General features: G+C 40.8%; 1 protein-coding gene and 2 long non-coding RNA genes across 3 annotated transcripts in view; all 3 read left to right on the top strand.

The window, feature by feature from the left end:
• MAGI1 (membrane associated guanylate kinase, WW and PDZ domain containing 1) overlaps window positions 1-26,437 on the top strand; it is a 576,983-nt gene that overhangs the window by 70,892 nt on the left and 479,654 nt on the right. The gene's annotated exons all lie outside the window — the stretch shown is intronic.
• LOC145716788 (uncharacterized) lies at window positions 7-3,495 on the top strand. The gene is made up of 2 exons (XR_014139681.1): window positions 7-2,274; window positions 2,469-3,495. It is a non-coding gene; the product is annotated as an uncharacterized LOC145716788 (long non-coding RNA).
• On the top strand, window positions 3,589-14,808 carry LOC145716781 (uncharacterized). Its single transcript, XR_014139669.1, has 2 exons — window positions 3,589-12,880; window positions 13,100-14,808. It is a non-coding gene; the product is annotated as an uncharacterized LOC145716781 (long non-coding RNA).

Genomic DNA, 26,437 nt, shown 5'->3' with positions numbered 1-26,437 from the left:
TTTTTTTTTTTTAGTTACATGTTTTTTTAAGTAATCTCTACGCCCAACGTGGGGCTGGAACTCACGACCCCCGAGGTCAAGAGTTGCATGCTCCTCCAACCGAGCCAGCTAGGGTACCCCTCTCATTTCTTTTTAGTTGCCCTATTTGGGGCAAGGGCCTTCATTTCTCCAGGACTCAATTCTTTCATCTCTCTATGGAGGCAGCGATGCTAGCATTGATTACGAGGGTTATGTTAAAAATGACAGATGTTACAAAATAAAATGTGAGAATGGCGCTTACTTTGAGTGCTTGGCCTACATCCATTCGTTAGTCCTTACAGCCGCCTGTGGGCTGTTTTGCTCTAAGGTACAGATGAAGACACTGAGGCAGAGAGTGTTTTAAGGGACATGACTAACGCGGGTTCCTCAGATAATCAGTGGCAGGGCTGGGGTTTGGATGGGAGGCAGTTCAGTTCCAGAATCTGTCCTTCATCCCAGTATTGCCATGTTCCCACTGATCCTCCAAAGCAGGCATCCCACCCCTCATTCTTCTCTCTATAGACAACCATGGCACAGTTTGGCCTAACTCTTCCTATGTAATTTGAGGCAACGGAACTGGGATCGCGCCATGCACTCTCTCTGTGTTTGTTGCTTGTTGCATGATACGCTGTGTCATAAATATTTTCCATGTGCATACCTCTGGTTCTACCTAGGTAAAAAATTAACCACCTTGGTGAGAGCTGTTCATTTAGCCCAGCCTCGGTGGGGGTGGGGGGCGTGGGGGGCGTGGGGGGCTGGCTTTCTTTCAGAGCAACCCGGTTTGAGCTGGCTTACTGCCTAGGAACTGGCTTTCTTTCCCACAAAGTAGCTTCTGAGAAAAACTGTGGGAAACAAATGACTTCAGAAGTTTTTAGAAACAAAAGTGCAAACTCTTAACAAATTTCATCTGGTCCAAAAATGTTATTACCCCAAATCTTGAAAATATTTTCTTATAGGATTATTCCCCCAAGGTTGTTAATCTGAGAACGATCCGGGCCTATTAGGCCTGACTTTTTGCCCCCTGATATTGGAGTCCTGTGTAGTTGAGTGCCAGAGTGTGGGGGTTGAGGTAAAAATATTTCTGTGGAGGAAATGAAGTCATTTTATTTAATATTATAGCGACCACTGGGACTCTATCATTTCAGAAAGGGGATGGCAGTTCACACAGCCAAGATGAAGCTTTAAAATTGGTCCAAGAGTCCTTTTAAAAGGTAGCAGTAGGCTTTGGTAGCCACAAATCTTTATTCATTGTATCTGCCCTAAAGATTCTTGCTGTAGTTAAGTTTTACCAAATGAACATTGTTTTTCTAGATAAATGTTACTGTAACATTATCCGCCTCTTTCTTTTCCTGGTTGACATTCAAAGCCGTTTTACTTGAGGTGTTACAGAGTGGCAGCTAGCTGACGTGTTTCTATGTTGAGGCGATTGTGTGAGACCGGCTTCTCTGGCCCTGAGCGCCCAGCACCACATGGAGACAATCCTTCATTTGTTCACAGAAGGAAAGAATGTGCCACTCATTGTAAACCAGCCTCCCTGGATACACCTGTAGGGCTGGTTTCACTTCTGAGCTCCGGACACAGGCAGAGTTCACCTTGTTCTGGCAACGGAATGTCAACAGTGACTGGATCCTGAGGAGCTGGGGTTTCTGTGTCCTCCTTCCGCTGGTTAAGTCTCGAGTGTGTGCGTAATCGCTCTTAAGCTGGTGTGGTGAAGTTGAAACTTGGCTTATCATTAGGCCTAGATTCTCCCGGAACATAGTTTAGATAAGAGTTGAAAAAAAAAATGCCAGGCCTAGTAGCATTCACTGCCCTGAGATACTGAGGAGCTTTATTTCTCCTCACAAAGAAAGCCATTTGGTTTAATTTTGAAAACTGCTTGTGAGTAGGCCAGGAGATATAAAGTGGTCTTCCTTATTACCTCATCTAGCTTTAATTTTTCAGCGAGCTATTTAGAAGCAGGGAATAAAGGTGGTGAGGTGATAACGTTTGCTCACTTGTAGTGACTCGAGTCTTGCAGTTCCATTGCATTGTCACAGACATCATAGATACTTGGCCTCTGTCAGAAGCCCAGCTGTGTGACTTTGGGCAAGTTACTTAATCTCTCTGAGGCTCAGTTTTCTCATGTGTCGAAAGGGTACAATATTAATAGCACTCATCTCCTAGGATTGTATTAAGGATTAAGGAGTTAAAGTTGTAGTCCTTCAAACAGTACATAGGATACAGTAAGCGTTGTAGAAGTGTTGTAAATACCTGGTGGTGGGTATTGAGGAGGGCACATTCTGCATGGAGCACTGGGTGTTATGCACAAACAATGAATCATGGAACACTTCATCTAAAACTAATGATGTAATGTATGGGGATTAACATAAGAATAAAAAAAAATTAAAAAAAAAAGATGCAGTCAATACAAAATATCAAAAAAAAAAAAGAAGTGTTGTAAATAAAAATAGACTGGGAGACATGAAGTTAGATGTATATGAAGTGCCGCTGAAATTTATGTGGCCTTTCTGGTTGCTGAATATTCTGACACACAGAAATGAATCATTAACTCAAAAGAACCGGTTTTATGGTACATAGTTAAGATTTTTTTTCCCCTTTTAAGTATATATTCCTTTTCTGCTTTTCCTGTTCCCTTTGGAGAGCAAAAGTATCGGAAAAAAACAAGTGCAAACGCTTCCTTATAATATTGGTTTGGTTGTAGTCAAAACAGGAATTGTGAGTCATGAACTCCAAATTAACAGGAATGAGCCAAGGTGAAATGACATCCTAAGGATGGGGTCATCTTTGGCAAACAGACTCAGGAATTCATCAGGTATTAAAACAGTGTTCTTAACCTAGAATCTCTGGATAGAAATCAGGGGACCCATACTTTTGGGTGGACTAAAAATTACATCTACATTTGCTTTCTTTCTTTTTTTTTTTTTTTTTAAGATTTTATTTATTTATTTGACAGGGTGAGAGCGCACAAGCAGGGGGAGTGGCAGAACGAGAGGGAGAAGCAGGCTCCCCGCTAAGCAGGGAGCCCGACACAGGGCTCTGTCCCAGGACCCTGGGACCATGACCTGAGCCGAAGGCAGACGCTTAACCGACTGAGCCACCCAGACATACCTACATCTACATTTTCCCTCCTCACCGCTAACTGAACATGAGCATTTCTTTCAGTTACCAACTTGGGCAAGAGCACACAGGAGCATGACAATACCCATGACTTGGTCATCAATAGAAATCTCAGATATTTTGATAGGGCATTCTGGTTTTGTTTATGTCTACCATTACCGAGAAATTACAGTAGTTACTAGACTCACCACTATTTATTTGCTACTCAGTACCTTCATTAAGAAAAAAAAAACCGTAATTATAAATGTGTTCTTATTTCAGTATAATTGGTTTCCTCCGTACTCGTGTGCATTTTATTCGACTCATTTATAAACATCTTTCCATCATTCTGAGAAAGGCCTGTAGGCTTCATCTGACTGCTAGAGGAGGCGAGGCACAAAAAAGATGAAGAGGGAGTTTTTTTTTTTTTTTTTTTAAAGATTTTATTTATTTGACAGAGAGAAACACAGTGAAAGAGGGAACACAAGCAGGGGGAGTGGGAGAGGGAGAAGCAGGCTTCCCGCCGAGCAGAGAGCCTGATGCTGGGCTCGATCGCAGGACCCTGGGATCATGACCTGAGCCGAAGGCAGACACCTGATGACTGAGCCACCCAGGCGCCCCTGAAGAGGGAGTTTTAAAGCTGATCATATAAACTGATTTGAATCTCCAGAGCTATCCAGTCTAAATATAATGAGAAGCACATGTAATTAAAATTTTTCTGGTAGCTACTATAAAAGGAATAAAATGGAACAGGCTTAATGCATATTAATAATATAATCTTATTTTAATAAAGTTTTTTTGTTAATTCAATTATAATTAAATTTTGACCTATTTAATGAAATCTGTTCAAAATATTATCATTTCAACAGATAGTCAATATCAGGTAACTAATGAGGTATTTACATTTTTTCTTCATCCCATCTTGGAAATTAGGTGTGTATTTTGCGCTTAGAGTAGCATCTCACTTTGGATGCTACAGTTTCATTGGAAATACTTGATCTGTGTATACATTTAACAGGATTTTGTTGGAAAAGCAGATTCAGGTCCAAATACGAGGAAAATGTTTCCTTTAACGACATTGTCATTTAAATTGAAATCAATAACGGTATCAGATAGCCCCACTCCAGTCTGGCTGGACACAGAACCCTTGTGAGGGAGAAACATGAGCAGGGCACTGGGGGAGATTTCATTAAGGTAGCACCTGCTCTTCTGTTACTTTGTTTAGTGAATGAAATCCTGATGGAGACCCTTTCTCCCTGAGGTTCTCCTCATCCCTCTACCTGTCCCCAAGTAAACCCTCACTGCCCCAGGGACGACACAAAAAGCCGAGGTCTCTCTGGCTGGGGCTTTGTGTGACTTAAAGGAGGGGTTTCTGTTTTAGTGGTGACTTTTGCAGATCCCTACGGGGTGGAATTTTGTAATTTCCATTCCAGCCTGTTGAAGAGGTATTTACAAATTCATGGAGAGGAAAGTTCTAATTTTTTTCCCCTTGAGCAGTTCTTTGGTATAACAATGGGATTTAATTGACATTTGAATTTTTAGTAGCTGTTTTTATTTCCCCCCCCTCCTGTGGTGTCTTGCAAGACTCGATTTAATCTTTTATTTTAGCCCCTACTTCCTGGATTCACAGTTTACCTTCTCAGGCTGTCATTCCCCTGCTAGGACAGGTGCAACCTGGTGGTTTTTAGTTTTTTGGATCCTTGAGAGAAGGTGCGTATCCATGTGGAGGACCTTTGTCACCTAGTTCAGCCAGGCTGTGTATTTCCCACTGCTGGCTACAGTTGTTAGAAAGATCTTTTCCCTTCCAGGAGTGGATCTCTGCAGTTAAGCTAGATAGTTCCAGCCAACTCTAACCTATGTACTTGGGCGGTCTCACCGTACTTTCATATCCTAACTTGTGTGTCTAATTTTTGATACCGGGTGTGGCTTTTTCATTTTTTTGCTTGAAATTGATAAGTTCTGAAAAAATTGTGAACCAATACAGTGACCAGGCCAAATCCAGTTTACTATTTTCTAGAGAAAAGTTGAATTACTTTGGGGTTCAGGTAGATCCAGAAGGGCCGTCAGAGACTGACAGTAAGTGAATTCTGCAGATGAGTGACTTCCTCGTGTGTTCGGCCCTTTGGATAGACTGTTGAACTGTGTTGGGTCTTAGAAACCTGGAAGCATGTCTCATATCTCAGCTGACCCCTGGGACTGGATGTTGTATATTATACTGTGCTCATACTTCTGAAGGAGAACACAAGGCACATTGCCTGCTCTTGAGGAGTTGTGGTCTTGGTAAAATGAAGCTGTAAACTTGGACAGGTCTAATGGATGATTGAGATGGAAGGTACATTTGTCAGTGGGTTCTGTTTTGTTTTTTAAAATTCTTTCTTTTTAAGGTTTTCTTTATTTCAGAGAGAGAGAGAGGGAGCACACGCGTGCGTGAGTAGGGGGGAGGGGCAGAGGGAGAGAGAGACAGATGTTCCACTGAGTGGGGAGCCCAGTGCCAATGCCAGGGCTCCATCCCAGGACCTTGGGATCATGACCTGAACCAAAGGCAGACGCTTAACTGACTGAACCATCCAGGCTCCCCTCCCTCGCTTTTAAAAAAGATTTTATTTATTTATTTGAGAGAGAGAGAGAGAGAGTAAAATTCTATACCAAACAGAAACAGAGCAATTTCCTGCCAAGGAGTAGTAATAACAACAGAAATAGCAGTTGGCATTTATTGATTCATTCAGCCAAGGTTTAGTGGGTGCTTACTATGTGTCAAGCACTCTTCTAGAATAGAGCAGCCAACACAATGGGCACAGAGTCTGCTTGGGTTTATTATGCAGGTGTTGGGAATGTATCTGATATGACACGTGCACACTTGCATTTTAATGAGTTGAGTGAATAAAAATTTATAGCTGAATGTCATCACGGCTGCAATGGAAGTGTGAGCAGGAAGTGATAAATGCTTTGAAGAATACCAAATGATAGGTCTGGCGAGGACAAACTTGAACAAGTGACAGTTGCTTTCTTTCCATCTCGTTCTCTCTGGGCTTCATTCAGTCAGCTCTTGTCATCTTCTTAGGTCGGGAGTGAGCAGTTGGAGGAGTGTGAATGATTCAGTGCAGTCATTTTGCTTTGAGCCGTGTGAACATGGACAGTTTATCTGTAGCATCATCCTCAGACCGCGTAGGATTTGTTTTCTCAATGACTGCTAAGAGAGTCTCTGACGTTAAAATCAAATCAGATACCAAATTGTTAAAAAAACAATTTCCAGCAGTTTAAATTTTAATTAAGCCATTGCTTTAATATTATTTCTAGGCATATATGGTTTTTTAAATGCGTGGATTGAGGATGGATGTCTTCGCTGTGACACAATGGTTTGTTTTACAAATACATTGAATACATGACAAATATATGTAAATACAAATACATTGAATAAACTGAGCCCCGTTGAATTGTGCCCTTATCTTTAAAAGGAAAGACTTCTAAAATTTAAACATGGATTTTGATGTTTTTGAGTTTGCCCTACTAAACTTTGCAAGAATTTTCAAGCTCTTGGGTCTAACACAAACTGGAGTTTAGTGAGACGGATCAAATAATTTTATTCTCATCTCAAAGTTACTGATGTAGGAGAGATGTTGGGGTCTGTAGCCCATGGCCACGAAAGAATTCTTGAGATGTCTTTGGTGCAAAAAGGTGGTTTTCTTAAAGCACGGGGACAGGACTGTGGGCAGAGCAGCACTGGGGTACTGAGGAGTGGCCCATTATATACTTTCCAGTTGGGAGGGGGTTAGGGATAGGGTAAGCCTCCCAGGTATTTGGGAAACAAGGTTTCCAGGACCCTGAGAGGGCCTCGCCATTATTAGGAAAGGGTCATTTATTATTGTCTAATAAAACCCTAGTCATGAGACCCTTCAGATGTATATCGGTGGATCATACGCTTCAGGGATGATTGTTAACATATATCTTGGGGAGTTTAGAGATAAAGGAATTTTCCAAAGGAATTTTTATATGTTAAAGTAGACTCACAGGATCCTGGTGGTCGGGCTAAGATTAGCTTTTGCCCTTAGCAAAGTATTAACATCGATGTGGCTGAGTCCCTAAAGGACTGTCACTCTGCCTGTTTCAAGGACTTGTCAATGGGCTGCAAGTAGTAAGGAAATGTAATTTTTCTTTTGCCTTTGTTTCCCACATCGGTTACCATGAACTCCACTTGGGCAGGTTGGACTCTATTATAATGGAAGAGCCAAGGCACCTGTCATTTTATTCTGTTGCAATAGGGAGAACTTGCATTAATGAGGAAAGTCTCAGAGTAGAGAGAGAACACTTAGGGTTTTATAAAACGAGGGAATCAATGAGGAAAATGGGAGGTGGGTCCCAGCATATTCCAGGACAGAATGGTCCTTTGCATGGGGTCCTTGCTCTGAACACAAAAGGGTCACAAAAGGGTGGTAGCATGTCTTGAACAGGGCTCTTTCCCTTGAGCCCTGGGCTCAGATAAAGTTCAACATTGTCAGTGCATGCATTGGGAAGTATTTTTAAAAGCGTATTGCTGATTAAAGCTTTCACTTAAAAGCTTCAGCAGTTAATCAGAAATGTGCAATTTATAATTAGTGTAATTTAAGCATAATGATTTCATGGTAACTATCTCAATGTAGTCATTTGATGATTTTAAGATATAAACATGGGGTTTTTAACCCTCACAAGTTATTTTATGCCAGAAACTAAGAAAAATGCTGCTGGTTATTCTCCCCCAATTCCCATCTTAGGTTGATCATATGATTTTTCTGGGTCCTTAATTATATTTAGGGGATATTTATGCCATTGCATGTTCTGTTTGGGGTTTTACAAATTTGAATCCCAAAGTTAGTATAAATAAAACAAGAAATATAAAAAGGACATAGGCCTGTTATCTTAGCATTTTGTTTTCAGGAACTGTTTGCTAGGGCTTATGGATCTAATTCTCTTGCAACATTAGGATTCGGGTTTTCTTTAGGGAATGCAGGAAGCATAAACTGAGGAATTATTTTACATAACAATCAGAATGAAATGTTATTTATTTATAAGTTACTCAGGGCCCAAAGGCCTTAGGGCACCAAACATAACACAGTATAGAAAACAAACCAATTTTCATTGACATTTAGCTGTAAATTGAAATTAATTCATATAAAATACCTGAGACGAAACACTTTTTTGGGTACTGTTTAGCTTTCATGGTTTTGTCATTTTAGATTTAACTTCAAAACTGTGTTGCATAAACTCATTTGCTAGATAAAATTTTCTGGCTATCCACTTTTTATTGTACTTCTGTACTCTGTAGGTGAACAGTTTAGTATTTAAAATTCTTACATGGTTTTTTTTTTTTTTCCGCGTGGGTTTTATCTTTTCTGTTTTTCATTCCTTTGTACATGGTCCTACTTATTCTTGCTACTTATTCTGGAGCGAAAGCTGGATGGGGGTGCAGTGCACTGCTGTGTGTGTGTGTGTGTGTGTGTGTGTGTGTGTGTTTGTGTGTGTGGTCAGGATAACATTTTTGGGAAATGGATGACTGCAAAACAGTGAGGCCTGCCCACTTGTGGGCAAATGACATAACCAACAGCTTACTGAATGCCTTGCCAAGACAAATAGGATTGAGTTGTCCCCATTGGTGGCTGCTCCCACGCATGCTGAATTCATTCCACCCTTGGCTCTGCCTTCCTGTAACCTGGAGAAACTTGCTGAAATTTGTACCCAAAGGGGGAAAAAAAAGACCAAAACAGGACGTAGTGAAGTTTAAATATGCCAAATGAGGAAATAAATGATACAGTGCAGAAATGGCAGGGAGCACATTCTACCTGAGACAGAGTTCAGAGGTCAGCATCAAAATCCAGAAGGAGGCAGAGAAGGACTTGAAATTTCTAAAAGTTCGTTAATTTGTGTTTCTTATGAATTGAGGTAACACGGTTTTTTGTTTTTGTTTTTGTTTTTTTTAAAGATTTTATTTATTTATTTGAGAAAGAGAGAATGAGAGAGAGAGAAAGCACATGAGAGGGGGGAGGGTCAGAGGGAGAAGCAGACTCCCCGCCAAGCAGGGAGCCCGATGCGGGACTCGATCCCAGGACTCCAGGATCATGACCTGAGCTGAAGGCAGTCGCTTAACCAACTGAGCCACCCAGGCGCCCCGTTTTTGTTTTTGTTTTTAAATTCTCTTATCACCACCATTTCTGGTTTCCAGTAGTCTCCCTTATTTCCCTGGGGAGGGCATGCAGGAATGGCAGGAAATGCTAGGGCCTTGTTTGCAGAGCCCTCTCCAGGTGGCGGCTAGCCTGTGTGGCCAGCTAATACCACTCCCTTCCAGTGTCCATGCTGTAGGCTGACCTGAAGGTCAGAGCTGTCGCATGTGTTTTTCCTCTTATGTAAAAAATAAATTAGATGGGGAAGTTTTAGCTGTTGAATTATTTTTTGAAATTCATGTGAGAGATATTATTTTAAATTTAAAGAATTTAAAAAAATGACCACCATCCTAATGATTGTTTCTCAAGTGTGGCTTCGTTTACTGCTCTGATTTAGACCTAGAGCACGACTTGGCACATACTAGGTAGCCAGTAAATTTTCACTGAATGCATGTATGGTCAATAGACCACAGGCCTCCGAAGCTCCTGGGTGGTTATTACAGATGCAGGCTCTCAGGCATCCCCTAGGCCTTCAGAATCAGCATGTCTAGGAGAGGAGCTGCATTTTAAAAGAGGCTTCTCCAGCAGATTTGTATGTGTCCTCAAACTTGACAACTGCTGTGCTAACACACGCAAGGGTTTTTAGTTTCCATGTTGCTTTTCATATACATTGTAACAGGGAGGTTTTTAGGTTCAGTTCTCTATCCATCCATAACTTCCCCACCTCTCCGCAGCAGTATTATATAACAAATATTTACCTAGTTATACATAAAAAAAAAACTTTTTAAAAATTAACTAATTATTATTATTTTTAAGTAGGCTCCATGCCCAATGTGGGGCTTGAACGCTGATATCAAGAGTTGCAAGGTTTACTGACTGAGCCAGCCAGGCACTCCCTACTCAGTTATACATTTTAATGTTATCCAACAAAATTGGAATGCTCTCTATACCTAACCATTTTCCTCTTGTTGGATTCCCCCTTTCCCTCCCCCATTATTCTTTAAAGCTACGGAGTAATATAGGCATGTATAGCTATTCTTTCTGTGAGCCGGGTGTCCTTTCTAGAAGTTTCTTGCAGAGAGGAGATAACAAGAGCTAAAAGGGCTCCCTTCATGGCTTTAAAATTGTTATTTATTTATAAGACTTTATTTATTAATTAAAATATTTATTTATTTGAGAGAGAGCATGTGCACAAGCTGGGGGGAGGGAGAAGGACAAGCAGACTCCACACTGAGCATGGAGACTGACGTGGGCTCAATCCCAGAACCCCAAGATCATGACCTGAGCTGAAATCAAGAGTCTGATGACTAACTGAGACGCCCAGGTGCCCCAACTTTATTTATTTATTAAAAAAAATTTGTTAACTATGTATGGTGATGGATATTATTGTGGTGATCATTTTGCAATATGTACATATATCAAATCATTATGTTGTTTATCTTAAACTAATACAATCTTATATGTCAATGATATTTCAATAAAATGGGGGAAAATGCCACCCCTAAATATTTCTGGCACCTTAGTGCGATATCTGGCACATAGTAGATGGTCAATAAATATTTAATAGATGACTGGATAAATGGATGAAGGAGTCAAAAAATAAAAGGGCTTTTGGAAGCCATTAGCATTTATATAGCACTTTCAATCTCTGCTGTCTAACTTGCTTACCTAGTACATTCCTTTTTGAGGGAAAAACCATTCCAGGTCACATTTCATTAAATATTACTAAGAAATTGCAAAACTACTTACTGGTGATGACCAAGGATTCCTAATTACTTCCCTTGAATTAGGCAGGAGGGCTGGGTGCCTTGAGACTGAGGCAAGAAGAATGTTTCTCCCTGGGAATTTTTTCCCCCTTCATTTGAGAAATACAAAAATTAGCTGTGATTCCTCAAGCTACATGATAATGCTAATCTTTTACAACAGAAGTAAAGAAGATCCCAGTTCCCATGTAAATTTGGGGACTTTTGAGTTCTACGGAATTAATACATTTCTTAAGACTTGTTATTCGAGTATACAAAATAAACTGTTTCCCAAATTTATTTGACCTTAGAATCTTTTCTTTAGTATCTCTTAAAATTACTTCTCTACAGAACAGTCTCTGGGGAATACTCACCTAAAGGGGTGTTTTTCAAACTGCAGGACAAGATTCATGATTATGGGTCATGGAATTTGTGTATAACCAGAATTTACATATACATATACATAAAAACACAACTCGTGTTTCCTGTAAAACTTTTTTTCAAAGTGTGTGTCCTGAGAGCTCAGAGACAGAAGGTTACATTTCTTTCTTTCTTTTTTCTTTAAAGATTTATTTATTTATTCCAGAGAGAGAGAGAGAGAGAAGCGCGAGTATGTGTGTATGTTGGGGGGTGGGCAGAGGGAGAGGGAGAGGGAGAATCTTAAGCAGACTCCCTGCTGAGCAAGGAGCCTAACTCAGGGTTCTATTCCAAGACACCAAGACCATGACCTGAGCTGAAATCAAGAGTCAGACACTCAACCCACCAAGCCACCCAGGCTCCCAGAAGGTTCACAAGGTTCTTTCTGTGTCTCCTCCCACTAAAAGAAAACCAAAAAAGCACAAAAATATAGCCAGTTTGATATGAAGAATGTAAGCATAAATATGATTTCTTGTTCAAATAATAGAGCAATATTAATTTTATTTAATAAGCACATATTAGTACTTAATATGTGCCAACACTATTGTGATCATTTTACAAATGTGAACTAATTTGATCCTCATAACCACCCTGCAGGGTATATGTGCTGTAATCATCCCCATTTTATGGATGGGAAAGTGAAGCACTTGCTAGCATTCTCTATGATATAATTAACTGTAAAATCAGAAAGTGACAGTAATAATTAGTATATATAACTTTGACCTCACATTTAATAATGGCAATTAAAGATCAAAAGGAGAAGAAAAGCCAATCATATTATATTAGAGTTAGGATCATGCCAAATGTTCTTTCTGGCCCCATGGTAATGGGGCTTGGGTACAACGCAAATTATGTGCAGATACTAGAATGATCATTGGACTGTTTGAGGGCTTTTAAAAGATAACAGAACATGGAACATGGATAAAATGTCTTCAGATATTATTTGCTCATTTGTGGCCATCTGGCCACTGCATGTAATGAATGACAAGTCATCTACTATAAGGAATATTTTTGTTTTTTAAGTGAGCATTTCTCTAGTGTCAGGATTATTCCTTTTGCTGGTTTTCTTCCTATCTTTCCTGCAAATGGGATAAATCATTTGTAAAAGTAGCACTTGTCACAGACCGTACTTTGTGTATAGCAACATGCTGTGTGTTGAGGCTGAGGGGTGAGGCTCCCAGCTCACACACTACCCCAAAGCAGGACATGTTGGCCTAGTGCATATTTTGAGTTTAAGGAGTTTGAGAAATGGCAGGTGCAGGAGGGACTTGGTGATTTTCCCATGATACAGTTGATATGACGGTCATGTGACAGATGCTCTTCCTATACCTGGAAGAAAGGAAGGGAGACACCGGGAGGAATTCAAATTAACAGGCCTTGCTAAGTTTCCCCCAGATTACCATGCTTAGCTCGTATCCTGTCACGTCTGTCCACAACTTTCCACTCTTCATTGAACCTAGCATTAGAAATGCTCAGGTTGGGCGCCTGGGTGGCTCAGTTGGTTGGGCAACTGCCTGCGGCTCAGGTCATGATCCTGGAGTCCCTGGATCGAGTCCCGCATCGGGCTCCCTGCTCGGCGGGGAGTCTGCTTCTCCCTCTCCCACTCCCCCTGCTTGTGTTCCCTCTCTCGCTGTGTCTTTCTCTGTCAAATAAATAAATAAAATCTTTAAAAAAAAAAAAAAAAGAAATGCTCAGGTTTAACCACTTCTTGGGTCTTATTTCCCTGTGAAGACTCTGGGTGGTCATGCAGAAGTTATAGTAAATAAGTCTGAATGTGTTTCTCTTGTTTATGTTTTGTCATAGAGCCCCAGCCAAGAACCAAGAAGGGTAGAATGAAAGTTGTTTTCTCTCCCCTAGAAAGTGGCATTTTCTAAGAAAGTTAAGAATCTTCCTTTCGTTCCCCACAGCCATTGGGAAACACTTTTTGTTTCTGAAGAGGTTGTTTTATTCACTTAGGAGAGAAGACACACCCAAGGACTTCAGAGCCATGGTTCTGATTTCAGTGGATGCGCATAGCAGTGGTTCTCAGTGGGATTAGGGTTGTCCCCAGGGGACATCTGGCAATGTCTGGACACATTTTTGGTTGTCACAACTGGGAGGGTGCTGTTGACATCTAGAGGGGAGAGGCCAGGGATACTGCTTAAACAGCCTGCAATGGACAGCACAGCTGCCCCCAACAGAGAATTACCCACAAATGTAAACCATGCCAAGGCTGAGAAAGCCTGCTTTGGAGCAATTTGGTGCAATTCTCTGTCAGTGAACCGCCTTGGTTTAAACTAAGGGCAGTAGAATTCCAATTCTTTGTGACTTACTTCCATTAAAATTATTTCTCTTGGACCTATTCTCATGACCAATTACAGATGTTTTGTGGGGGAGCTGTAGTGGAGAGAGGAGGCAAAAGATGGCGTCAGTTGCCCAAAGAATTGTGGTACTTAGATTTTCTCTAATCATTGAATTTTGGAGGAAGAGGGGGGGCTGTTTCAGGTTTGGAGTTTGTGAGGTGTTGGAAAATCTGCTGCTGGAATGTGCTATGAACAGACTAAATCATGGTCAATACGTGTCTGGTTGTCGCTGGGTTGAGCAGTGTCACAAATGGTCTGCATGTATTGTTTTCTTATTCATAATTTCCAATAAAATCAAAATATCACCTTTTTAAAGATGAGGAAACAATCTCAGAAGTTTAGTAACTGTGGACTTCTCTAATTCCTTGTTGAAGCATGGTGTAGTAAATAGTAAATTCTTTTGAATGGCCATTCCTCGGGTTGCTTTCTTTGTGCTCTGCTTTGCTTGGGATAAAGAGAAGTGAGGTTTGGAGAACTTCTTGAATGTACTCCAGTGTTTTAAGGCCTTCCCTCCCTGCTGGTTGCCTAGCCCAGGTCCTCGCATCTGATTGCCAGTGAGGAGGAAAGGTCTCTTACTAAGGGACACAGAGGTAGAATAGAAAACATTTAGACAAATTGCAGCCTCTGCCATCCTGATACTTGAAGATTCTCCCCTGATCTTTTCATTTTAGTCTCTTAAGATTCCTCTTTCTCATTTTATTCTTCCTTTATCTCCATAGACTATAAAGTGATCCAGAAACTTAGTAATATTATGAATGACCATTTATCAAGTGGCCACAATCTGCTTACTAATGTTCAAAGAATATGAGGAATGTCAGTTTTGTTTCCAAATCCTCATTATCCCCAAACTACTTGATACCAAGCCTGCTTAGGTCTTTTTACTGCCCAAATCAATCACCCTTTTATTTCTCATAGGGTCTTAGGTGCAGAGGACACATTCTGCAGAAGATCAGACGCGGTCTGAGTGATGGGGATGTAGGAGATGGTATTTTATGTAGCTTGTGTCACTCCTACAATAATTCAGATGGGTTCATAATTTAATATTCATCCTTGAAATATTTTCTCTGAAGTTAGAAAATGAACCATCTTTACGAACATTTGACAGTGTTTCTTTGGGATACTTTTTTGTTACCATGTCTGTCTGTGAGTAATTCAAGATCATTTATAGCTGTCTACATTCAACTCTTTATAATTTGTCCAGAATTAACATTGGTGATTTGTTTGGTTATTGATATCCCCCCCACCCCCTTGTCAACATGAAAGAGTAGGAAATAATGATCTTGGTGGTAAAACATGGTTTGTATGTTTTTTTAATAATAAAGATTATACAGTTTGCTATTAGATTGGTTTCCCTGCCCATAATAATCGACATGTGGAAATCCACAGGACTTGCAAAAGGCAATTAAAAAAAAAGGGAAATAAATAAAAACACTCTTCATGTCCAGCTGTGGGGCCACAAGTTCAAAAGAGTGTATTTCATTGATGATCTGAGTACGCCACTGGATGTGTGATGTGTGTTAGTTTAAAGTATTAGCAGACCGGTTTTTATTTTTCTCTTTAGCTGCAGAGCCATAATGAAATGATTTGAGGGGTGGTCACAAGAGAATTACTAATGCTAGTGTTTACTCTAGTGGCTTAGGGTCTCTTTAAATTAATGAGTTAAACAGGACAGGATATAACATCAGAAGAGAGTTCTTGCTGTTTACCTACGTGATTGCATCCTCCGTAAAAAAAAACATGCCCTGCCCTCCCCTACAAAGACAGCAGGGAAAACCTTGTTCTTGCCTTTGAGGACTGGTTCCCCCATACCCCCACCCCCGACGCCCTCCCTGCCTACCACAGTAAAATGATTTCAGTGACCTGGTCTCATTTCAAGAAATGTTTAATGAGTCTTAGGAAAACTATAAATAAATCTTATGTCACTGTTACATCAAGGAACAAGTACATCTTCAGGCCCTAGATAATTAGGATGTCCACCTACTTTCATTAGAAGCCATTTGCATTCGAAGGGGTGCATGCTGGTGACTTGAATTTCTTTCTTTCTGGGCTTCAAATTGTCCTGTCTCGATGTGGAAAAGGAAAAGGTCTCAGTGAATGTGACTGGTGGGGAGATTGTCATGTGAACAATGTCATCGAAAGACTGGAGGGGATATCCAGAGGTGGGTCATCTTGTCCACTCCCAGCCTCTGTGTAGGTAGAACCTGAAGCAGTGAGAACAGAGCCTTTGTTAAGAAGCATGCTTCAGAATTTCCCCTCTGAGTCACACTTAACTAAGCTAGATTGAAAGAAATGGTTCATTTTTTTCTCATGGCAGCTCTATTTTTTATTTGTAACTTGGGTAATTGAAAAAAATTCTCAACAGCCAGAAGTTTGTTTGCCTTGTACGTATTTGAACTTGAGAGGAAGGATGATGATACTGACATTTAATATGGAATATACTTTTTTTTTTGAAATATGGACTGTACTTCCTGAGGTCAGTGTATCTGGTTAAATATTTTGTCCTTAGAAGAATATTATTTCGGTCTGTATTCTTTTGCTTCTGATGACTGCTCTTTTTGTAAGAAATAAACAAAACAAAATGAAAAAAAAACAAAGCACTGAATACATTAAATAAAATTAAATAAAACATAGAAAAATTGCCATTCTTTTGTGTTTCACTGAATTGACTGGTAGCCTGACTGAACCTATTTATAACTCTTTGGGCTAAAGTAATCAGAAGAGTGTCCTTTAGGTAAAAATCTTATTTAATTTTGAGGTAGTTTAATTATCTGTTTCCTCTCCCTTCTTTGAATAAAACATCACACTTTGCCGTAGCTCCCACATTTGTCAGAAGTTTAGAAGTAAATAATAAAATAAAACGTGCGGCCTAAAAATTCTGTTTAGCAGGTGAGGGCGAATAAGTTGTGGTTTGTGCTTATCCCAAACAAGCCATATAGCAAGCACAGAATGTACGCAGGTGCCTCATGCTACAAAGACTGCCTGTGGCCATGTGGTCAGACCACATGAATTGTCCATGAATTGGCTAGCCAGGGACTGCGCTCACTGCAGAGACATCCTCCCTCTGTCCCTGTGGGAGTCCGCTACCTCCAGGAAAAAGCTGACTTACAAACAATTTCCTGGTGAGCCAGCTGGGGAAGGAGGGGATTTCCTTAGCAGGACACTGTGCACTGCCATTCAAAACAGACAAAGCCAGCAAGTCTTAGAAATTTGAGGGGAAAGGGCAAGGGAGATGTGACAAGGAGGGGCAGGGTGGGGTCTGCAAATGGGTTGAAAGCATTTTCAAGGTATTTGTCTGGCTTGCCGTTCTTCTGACAGCTCTTGGAAATCTCAAACAGTAGTAATAACTGGCTCTTGGAATTTAGATTCCAGAATACAGGTCTTCCTCCCTTTTCTAGTGGACTTTCCTGATGAGATTCTCATGCTGTTCTAGCCACACTGGTATAGATTTTGATTTTGGGGAAGCTGTATAAACTGGCCCATCATCAGGATGAAAGATACTGTCTAGAGAAAATTAGGTAGACACCTTTTTTTTTTTAAAGTAGTTTCACTGAAATGTTGCTGAATTTTCTTTATTTTTGGCTTACAAGGCAAATATGATTTCTTCTTTGCTGTACTGACAATCAGCCTGTTGTCGCAGTGAGCCTTTTTATCTGTTTCTTGCCACTCACTTGTGAGCGCTTCTCTTTCCATCTTTGCCTTTTAAAGACGGTGAGGAAATAAAGTATTTTGGAGAGTCCCCCCTCTGTGACTAATCAGACAGATAAAAATGTCTGATTTTTAATTCAAACATTTGAATTATATATTTCCAAATGAAAAATAATCTAGATAACTACATGAGAATTGATTTGCAGTTGACCTGCTATGGATTGCAGACATCTAATGAAACATGAGAGCATTCTGATTCCGCCATTTTCGTTTTGTATTTATTTACTTATTTTTAAAGATTTTATTTATTTATTATTTGAGAGGGAGAGAGAGTGAGCGAGAGAGAGCAGAGCATGAGCCGGGGGAGGAGCAGAGGGAGAGGGAGAAGCAGACTCCCCACCGAGCAGAGAGCCTGATGTGGGCTTGATCCCAGATCCCAGGACCCTGAGATCATGACCTGAGCCGAAGGCAGACGCTTAACCGACTGAGCCACCCAGGAGCCCCTAATCTGTTATTTCTCATGATGTTTTGGGTTAGCCATATAATTCTTGGGCTGGTCTCACGTGGGCTCCCTTGTCTGTTGTGTCCATCTGGGAGGGTGACTGGGTTAGAAGGTCCAAGGTGGTCTCCCTTCGGTGTCTGGCCTTTGGTTCTGGCTGTCCACTAGGGCATGTTGGTTTTCTTCCACATGGGCTCTTGTCCTCCATTAGGCTAGATTGGCTTCCATACCTGGTGGTTTTAGGATGGCATTTCAAAAGAGCAAATGTGGGCAGGCAAGCTCCCTTGATGCCCAAGCTGTAGAGGTCACACAGTGCCACTGTCCCCACATTTAATTGGTCTCAAAGCAAGTGCCAGGCCAGCCAGAATTCAAAGGGTGAGCAAACAGACTCCACCCCTTGCTGGGATTTGCTGCAGGGAATTCAATTGGCCAAAACATTCCTCCCTCCTATTTCCACTTGCCCCCTTTCACTGTACATTCTAGTCACTAAACTTCTTTCAGTTCCTTAAACCCATCTTGTTCTCCAGCTTTGGGCCTGAAAACATGTATTTATCTCTACCTAGAATATTCGTTCTTGCCTATTTCTTTCCCAGCTAACTCCTACACAGTCTTCAGATTTTAGCTTCACTGTCATTTAATCAGGGTGTCCTTCTTTGCCCATATCCTAGATTTAGGGAAATACCATTTCTCCTCTATGATCTAATAGTTCCCTTTGCTTTCCTTGTCATAGTAGCACTTATCATTCCTCTATGAGAATTAAAAAAAAATTTTTTTTTACCTTTTCTGATAAACTGAAACACTGTAGGCAGCAGGACTGGTAGCTGTCTTGTTCTTACTGTGTGTCTAGTACCCAGCACAGCGACTAGCTTATAATAGCTGGTGTTACATAAAGATCAGATTGGTCCAGATTCCTTGTTGGTGTTTGCTCAGAGGGTAATTTTGATGTTTCCCATTGGGATCCCCCAACTTCTTTTTAAAAAAATATTTTCTGTCAGCCCAGCAATATAGCATCAAGAAAGGAGCCCAAGGGATATCTGGGTGGCTCTGTCGGTTAAGTGTCTGCACCGGCTCAGGTCATGATCTTGGGGTCCTGGGATCGAGCCCCACATTGGGCTCCCTGCTCAATGGGAAGTCTGCTTCTCCCTCTCTCTTTGCCCTCCCTCCTCAAATAAATAAATAAAATTCTTAAAAAAAAAAAGTAGCCCACAAGAAGAGGGACTTGGTTGTATAATTAGGTTGCAATCCTTTTTTTTTTTTTTTTTAAGATTTTCTTTGTTTGAGAGAGAGAGAGGAGAGCTGTAACGCAGGAGCAGGGGGAGGAGCAGAGGAAGGGGGACAGGCAGACTCTGCTTTGAGCTCGGGGTGGTGGTGAGCTCGGCGCTGGGATGGAGGGGTGAGGGCTCAATCCCATGACACTGAGATCATGACCTGATGCTGAGATCACCACCCAAGTGGAAATCAAGAGTGGAAGCTCAACCCTGAAAGAGGTTGCAAGCCTTTTTCTTAGACTTACTGATCCATTAGACCTGATAAATCACTTGCTTAACATCAAGTGAACATATATGGTTAAAGATACTAACTTAAGGGCTCCTGGGAGGCACAGTCGGTTAAGCCACTGACTCTTGATTCTGGCCCGGTCATGATCTCAGGGCTGTGAGATCAAAACCCGCTTTGGGCTCCATGCTGGTTATGGAGCCTGCTTAATATTTTCTCTCTCCCTGTGCTCCCCCTATCCCTTGCTCGTGTGCGCATGTGCATGCTCTCTCTCTCTCTCAAAAAAAAAAAAAAATGATACTAACTTAAGCTAAGCCTTTGTTTGTAGAGTAGAGAAAGACCGTTCCTTAATTCATCCACCCTATTACTTCTTTCTTTTCTGAATTGTATTGCATTTAGAATCAGATTGTTACCCTAATTGCTTTCTGATTATTCCATGTGCAAGTCTCATCTTCTTGCCTAGACTCAGCTCTTTTTTTTTAATTTTTTAAATTTTATTTTTATTTTTTAAAGATTTTATGTAACAGAGAGATAGCGAGAGCAGGAATACAAGCAGGGGGAGTGGGAGAGGGAGAAGCAGGCTTCCAGCCAAGCAGGGAGACCGATGCGGGTCTTGATCCCAGGACCCTTGGATCATGACCTGAACCGAAGGCAGACGCTTAATGACTGAGCCACCCCGGCACCACTCTTTTTTTTTTTTTTTTTTAAAGACTCAACTCTTGGAAGGAATAGCAGCATGTTTTATACCCCACTGGTTTTCTTCACTATCATAAATAACTAATAAACATGGGCTCATCCAGGATGTCTTCCTACTTTCTTCTTTTATTCCAAGCACTATCTATATTTGATGTTAATTTAGGAGTTTCAATGAGTATATATTCTGATGTAACCTGTTATGGTAGCCCTCCTTTAAGATGCCCTTCCTACCTCAACAATTCTCACCTCCTGTATTCATGCCCTTGTAATAGTGCCCTCTCACACCAAGTAGGACTGACATTTGAGCCAATATGATTTCGTAGAAGTGAGAGTGTGTCACTCCCAAAGGTAGGTCTTAAAGGACATAGGGGCTTTCACTTTGCCTTTTTTTTTTGGTGGGGCTTGAACTCACAACCCTGAAATCAAGACCCGAGCTGAAATCAAGGGTTGGTCACTTAACAGACTGAGCCACTATGTGCCCCCGCTTTGCCTTTTTTGATTACTTGCTCTGGGGTAAGCCAGCTGCCCTATTAAGATATGCAAGCAGCCTTCTGGAATGGGCCACATGGTGGGGAACCTAGGTCTCTTGCCAACAGCCATATGAGGAAGCATCTTAGAAGCAGATCCTCTGGACTTGATCAAGCCTGTAGCCTTGGCCAACATCTTGACTATTACCACTTGAGAGACTGAGCCAGAACCACCTTGCTAAACTGCTTCCTGACCCGCAGAAACCGTGTGAGATAATAAATGCTTATTGTTTGAGGCTTTTACACTTGGGAGTTATTTATTACACAGAAATAGAGAACTTACATATCAACCATTTTGCATTCTCTCTGGACTCCAAGAAATGAGCATGTTGTTTGTAACTGCACTGACTGAGTTTAGCCGTGGATGACACGTTTCTAGCCATACTTATTTACACGGTATAACTAGTACTGAGAGATGCATACGTATAACCTTTTCTGGGTGCCCAGTTTTCAGTGGAATATTTGGTGAGGAGCTACTTAGAGGCAGGTGTGATTGTATCATCTTTCATATCATCCATACCTCATAACATTAAAATGTTGAAAAGATAGGAATGTTAACTAAATGATGACTGGTATAGAATAATATGGCCCCGTGTCTTACCTAAACTTAATTATGGATCAAGTTACTTGGTTGCAAGTAACGGGTAGCACAGCAGGAAAGAGAATTTATTCTATCGAAAAAGGAATGTCTCCGGAAACCCCAGGGTAAGATGGGACTAGGGCCTCAGGAACGGTCTGGAACTGGAGTAGAAAGGTGCGAGGACTGGTACTTCATCTCTTCTTCGCTTTGAATGTCTTTCTCTGCAGATAATCTTTCTCTGATTTTCCATTGACAAGGTGGTATTACAGCTCTGTAATTTATCAATGTACAGTTTTAGTCACACGGAGGCTCTTTGTTGTTGTTCCTCCCAAAGAGAGAATTTGATTGGTAGAGCCTCACTCAGCTGTCCATTCCTGAGCCAATCAGCCATCGCTGGTGGGGAGGGACTACATAGGACTACATGTGCCACCATAGGAGAGAACCCGGTTTAGAGAACCTAATGTATTATCTTAGGTTTATGAGGCAGCAAATCCTGAACCTCTTATTCTACAAAGCAGCAGTTGATAATAAAACTATGAATGTGATTTTCCTCCTCTCCCTTATTTCCACTTAGATTCTGGTTTATAAATTTTACTATCAAGAGCTTTAGTATTTTAGGGTAAAGTAGTACCTTATTACACACCCTAAAAGGCAAAAATCAGACATTATATTGGTAATGTACTGTCAGAGAGCAAGAATATCCTGCCCCTCGAGGTCTTGCTAACTGGACTGAGAATCAGATTGACACAAGACAGATTAACTGGAGAAAATAGTGTGTGTGTACGTATGGGGAATCCACACAAACATGGAAACTCTAAAGACAGTCAGGATTAATGAGGTATAAATGTCATTCTGACCTAAGGAGAAGGGGGTAGGGTCTGGTAGGGGACTTCAAAAGGAAGGAATGCAATTCACAGGAAGATGAAAAAGAGCCAAAGTTTGGTAAACAGATATGTTTGTGGGCCACTCAGAAACAGTGGGACATAGAGGATTTTGATCAAACAGGCCTTGCTTGCTTCCTCCCTGTCTACCATCCCTAGTTCATAGTAAGATGAAATTATCTATGGTGATAGCTCTCTTCCTGGAGCAGATTATCTAAATTCTTTTTTAGGCAGCTGAGGGAGGAGGTAAAGAGCTTTTCCTGAATCTGCTGGGGTTCGATTGTTTTTTTTAACTCAGTCTTCATGCCAAGGTGACCCGTCTTGGGGCAGCCTGTCCTTGGCCCCTAGAGTATTTTTATGACCTCTATAAAGAAAGTCATTGTTCATGGCTATTCCAAATCATCACCTGTAAATATGCGTTTGGAAGACTAGAGGGAGTAAGAAGAAATGTCTGTCTTCAGGTCAGTGTAAACTCAAGCATTGTCTTGGAATTTGGGCTGAATACAAGTGGCAATTCTGATGTCTTTATTTGCCACATACAACTTAGGGTCAGGATGTCTGAAATACTTCCTCCTTGAACAATATAATGAAGTCATTGGAATAGAGTGTAATCCACAGGTACCCAACAAGGGTTTTGAGTTGTTTTAAGAAAAAGGGAAGAGAAAATGAGAAAAAAAAAAAAAAGATGTACCAATCAGATTAAAAGTTGGAGGCATTCTTAGCTGAAAAAAATAGTTTAGTGAAATCTTTTAAAATGTTTATAACGGTTTGTGTCAATAAAAAGATAATGAGGTTTCTTTCTATTTCCAATACGCTTGGCTTCTCAATCTCTTGATTTATCTCCTGTTTGTTTTCTGGAATATTTGGCCACTTCAAGTTTTAATGAAGTATTTTTATATGTGGTGGTATTCCAATGAGAATGTGTTTTAAAATACAGTTTAATTACTGTCATAAGGCTTTTTCCATGAGAGTACATATATACTTACTCTAGTTATAGTGCAATGAAAAATCAGTTGTAAGGAAATGTAAGTGGGGGTTTTCACTGTGTCCAATGCAGAATTGTGTTCAAATGTACTTGAAATGGCAGATTTTTATATGTCCTTCCTGGGGAAAAATACATCACCTGTTTTTTACCCTGTAATGTAACTTGAAAAGAAGTCAAAGAGAACACAAGTATGCGAGTAGTCTTTTTGATACTCTGAGCCCCTGTGACTCAGAGAAGCTAACAGGGAAGACCAAAATGCAGTGGGGAAAACCTGATGTCTGTGTTAGATACAAGTACTGTATCCTTTTTTGTTATTCAGAGTTTGTTTTTAAAGAACCTAACATTGTCATTTTTTAAGTGATTTGCTCTTCTAGGATAGGTGTGAGGCACACAGGAGAAGCATTTTCCCCTTCTGTTGATTGATGGAAACTGCCCCTTGTCTAATTGCTTGGCCAACGTCAGGAGCTAATCCTTAGCACCTCAAAGAATGGACTAGAACCCAGGATTTCTGACCCACCCCTCCTCCCATTTTATAGCCTTTTGGCGCGTCCAGCTTCTCACCCTGAGTTATTACCTTGAGATGGTTTGCTCTGAGGCTTCCTGGTTTGTGGTTTGTGGTATCTTGTTTGTGACGATTTGTTTTAGTTTTTCACCTTTATATTTGTAGCATGGAAAGGCATCTGTTACTTGAGGTAGAATTATCCAGTATCCTATGTGGATTACATTGAATTCTTGATATAAATATTATGATTCCACCCATGTTCTCTGTGTGGTGGCTGGCTTTTTGTCAGTTTGGGAGAGGATTCTATGGAATGAATTGTTGGTTACATTGAGGAGAAAGATGAACAAAGTATAGATGGGTTGGAGGATGATGCCCCACAAACAGCTTCCCTGTCAGAGGCTTTTTTTTCATTGGCTACATTGAAAGGCATCAGTGATAACCCATGTCCCGCCCACCCATTATCTTGGTATCTCTGAAAAGTCATGCTAATTACATCATCAATTAAAGCTGTCTCAGTCATTTTCAGGATCCTTTTGAAGAACAAACTGATTTCATCGTTTTGCCTGGAGGTGGGCATGATAAGAACACACTTGAAAGTGTGGTTTTCCTTCTGTGATAGCACCCATTGTTGCGTTTTTATTTGAAAGGTAGGTTTTAGGAGTAGCTACCCCTTTCATACTTAAAAGAAGGCATTGACCCATTTTCTCCAGTGATCAGAACCGTGGAAATTAGGCCTCCTGTAATTTAAGATGTGTTCTAGAATTCAAGAGTCTATGAGGGTTGAAGGAAACAATGGAATACAGCCACCATATGCAGCAGGCTGCTACGGTGGCCGTGTGGGAGAGGGGAGATGTGAGCAGCGTCCAGTGGGAAAACAAGTGCATTGTCGTAGGCTCCTGACCTGTGATGTTGTCCAGTTTCTGTTTACACATGCCATGGTGGCGAAGTGAAGAACTCTCTCCACCTGTAAGTTTGTCCTTATATTGCTCTTGCCCTTAATTCTGTTCACAAGTGTAATCCATGTTGTGCTGGTTAATGGTTAACCTGCTCTGGGCAGGGAACATTCATTTGTAGTTTGCCAGTTTCCACTGTGTAAATACTCCCACCAAGGCCAGTAAGAAGTGACTAATGTCAAGGCACTGAACACAGATTTGGGAGGAGTTGCACACAGCTAGCTCTTTGGTGTTCATACCAGTGGCTCCTGCCATTGCTGAGTTCCATACGCAGTAAAGTGTAATGACTGAGAGTCTAATAACCATAAATGAGGATGGGTAAGGGTTCATTGAGATCAGGAGTTTTAAAAGCTCTTTTATACACATTATCTTACTTCAGTACTCTAGTTATCCTGGGAAGTAAGTGCTGTTACCCTCCCATTGAATATAATCTCTATTCTCAAATGACTGGGTTCTCAATGTCTTTAGGTATCTCTGTGAAAATGGAGGACATCCAAATACTCAGTGTAGTTGCTTATACATGGCAGGTCTGAGATTCAAACCTGTGTCTTTCTTTCCAGAGTCTGCACTTTTAATCACCGTGAGATCTAAATAATTATTCGAATGTTTAAAAAGTGCATTGCATTTCATCGAAGCTTTCTCTTTTCTGGTTGTAAGCACCCACGATTCTTATGAAATAATTCAGTAATTCATTCAGGTTACTGAGCATCTGGTGTGGTTCAGGTACCGTTCTCTGCAGTCTAGGGTATCAGTGATCACAACAATAAAATATCTTTGTTCTTGTGGAGAGAGACAATAAATTCATGTAAAAGCAATGATCATTGTATGTTGGGAAGTGAAAATGCTATGAAAAAAAGTAGAACAGAGTAGAGGGTGTTATATATGCTGGAGGGGCTTGGTCGCGGTTTTAAGTAGGGTGGTAATATTCCTCCAGTGGCTTAATTTTCAGACCTTTCACCACTGCCGATGGCCTGTTCTGGAAAGGACATGCTGGGTTCACTAGTGTTTCCTGAGCACCAAATGTGGTCTTGCTGGCTCACAGTGCAGACACGGCTCCCTTTCGTCCCTTGATTTGGTCCCTAACAAGTCACAATTGCAGCCTAAGGCCCTTCCCTCTTCTTGGACCTGTATCACCTTCTTGGCTGGGGTTGTTTTTGTGCTCATGCCTAAACCACAAGTCCCTTTCTGCAGAAACACCTGCCAGCTGAGCCTGGTTCCCCTCAGCATATCATTTTACCACTGATTGATTGAATCTCGAAGCAGTACTTTACATTTATCTCTGTGGTTTCTCATTAGGCAGAAAACTTATAGGGGCAACTTGATTTATTGGCAAATAAATCTGTCTTTGTGACATCTCCAGTTCTTAATACTCTTTGAAGCAGTTTTTTTTTTTTTCAAAGTGTGGGACCACCCTCAATACATGAGGGGATCAGCACTAACTGGCCATGAATATTAAGGTATAATGGTCACTCCCCCTTACAATTCACCCTCAGTGGGTGTGATTATGTTGAGAGGCAGTCTCATTTTGGTGCCAGTGAGTCTTTACTATCTTTTAGCAGTTGCTGATCTACCTTTTCAGAAAAGAGAAAGAGAGAGAGAACTTAAGTCTTGGACCCTCTGCACATGACATTTTTTAGCTAGAAATTAATAACATTCTTTTATTGACATTATATTTCTCTTTAGGGCTCCCTTTTACTCAGAGTAGATGATACTGATTTTCCTTTTAAAATAATAAAATTTCCTTTCAAATAATATCCATGGATGTTAAAAAATGTGTTTATTTAAAGATATATGAAATAAATAACAGGTGGTTTTCAAGTATGACACATTCTGAAGGTGGCTCTTTAATGTCTGAAGTTTGGTTAATATTTATCTAAATAATTTTGCAGGGTCATAAGTAGACATAAATCCTTTTAAGAGTCCAGGTCA

The sequence above is a fragment of the Leptonychotes weddellii genome, chromosome 1 (assembly GCF_054177405.1).
Source record: "Leptonychotes weddellii isolate Sample4059 chromosome 1, ASM5417740v2, whole genome shotgun sequence".
In the NCBI taxonomy this organism is placed as follows: Eukaryota; Metazoa; Chordata; class Mammalia; order Carnivora; family Phocidae; genus Leptonychotes; species Leptonychotes weddellii.
The sequence above is the reverse complement of the archived record's forward strand: the minus strand, read 5'-3'. Positions and strand labels throughout refer to the sequence as shown.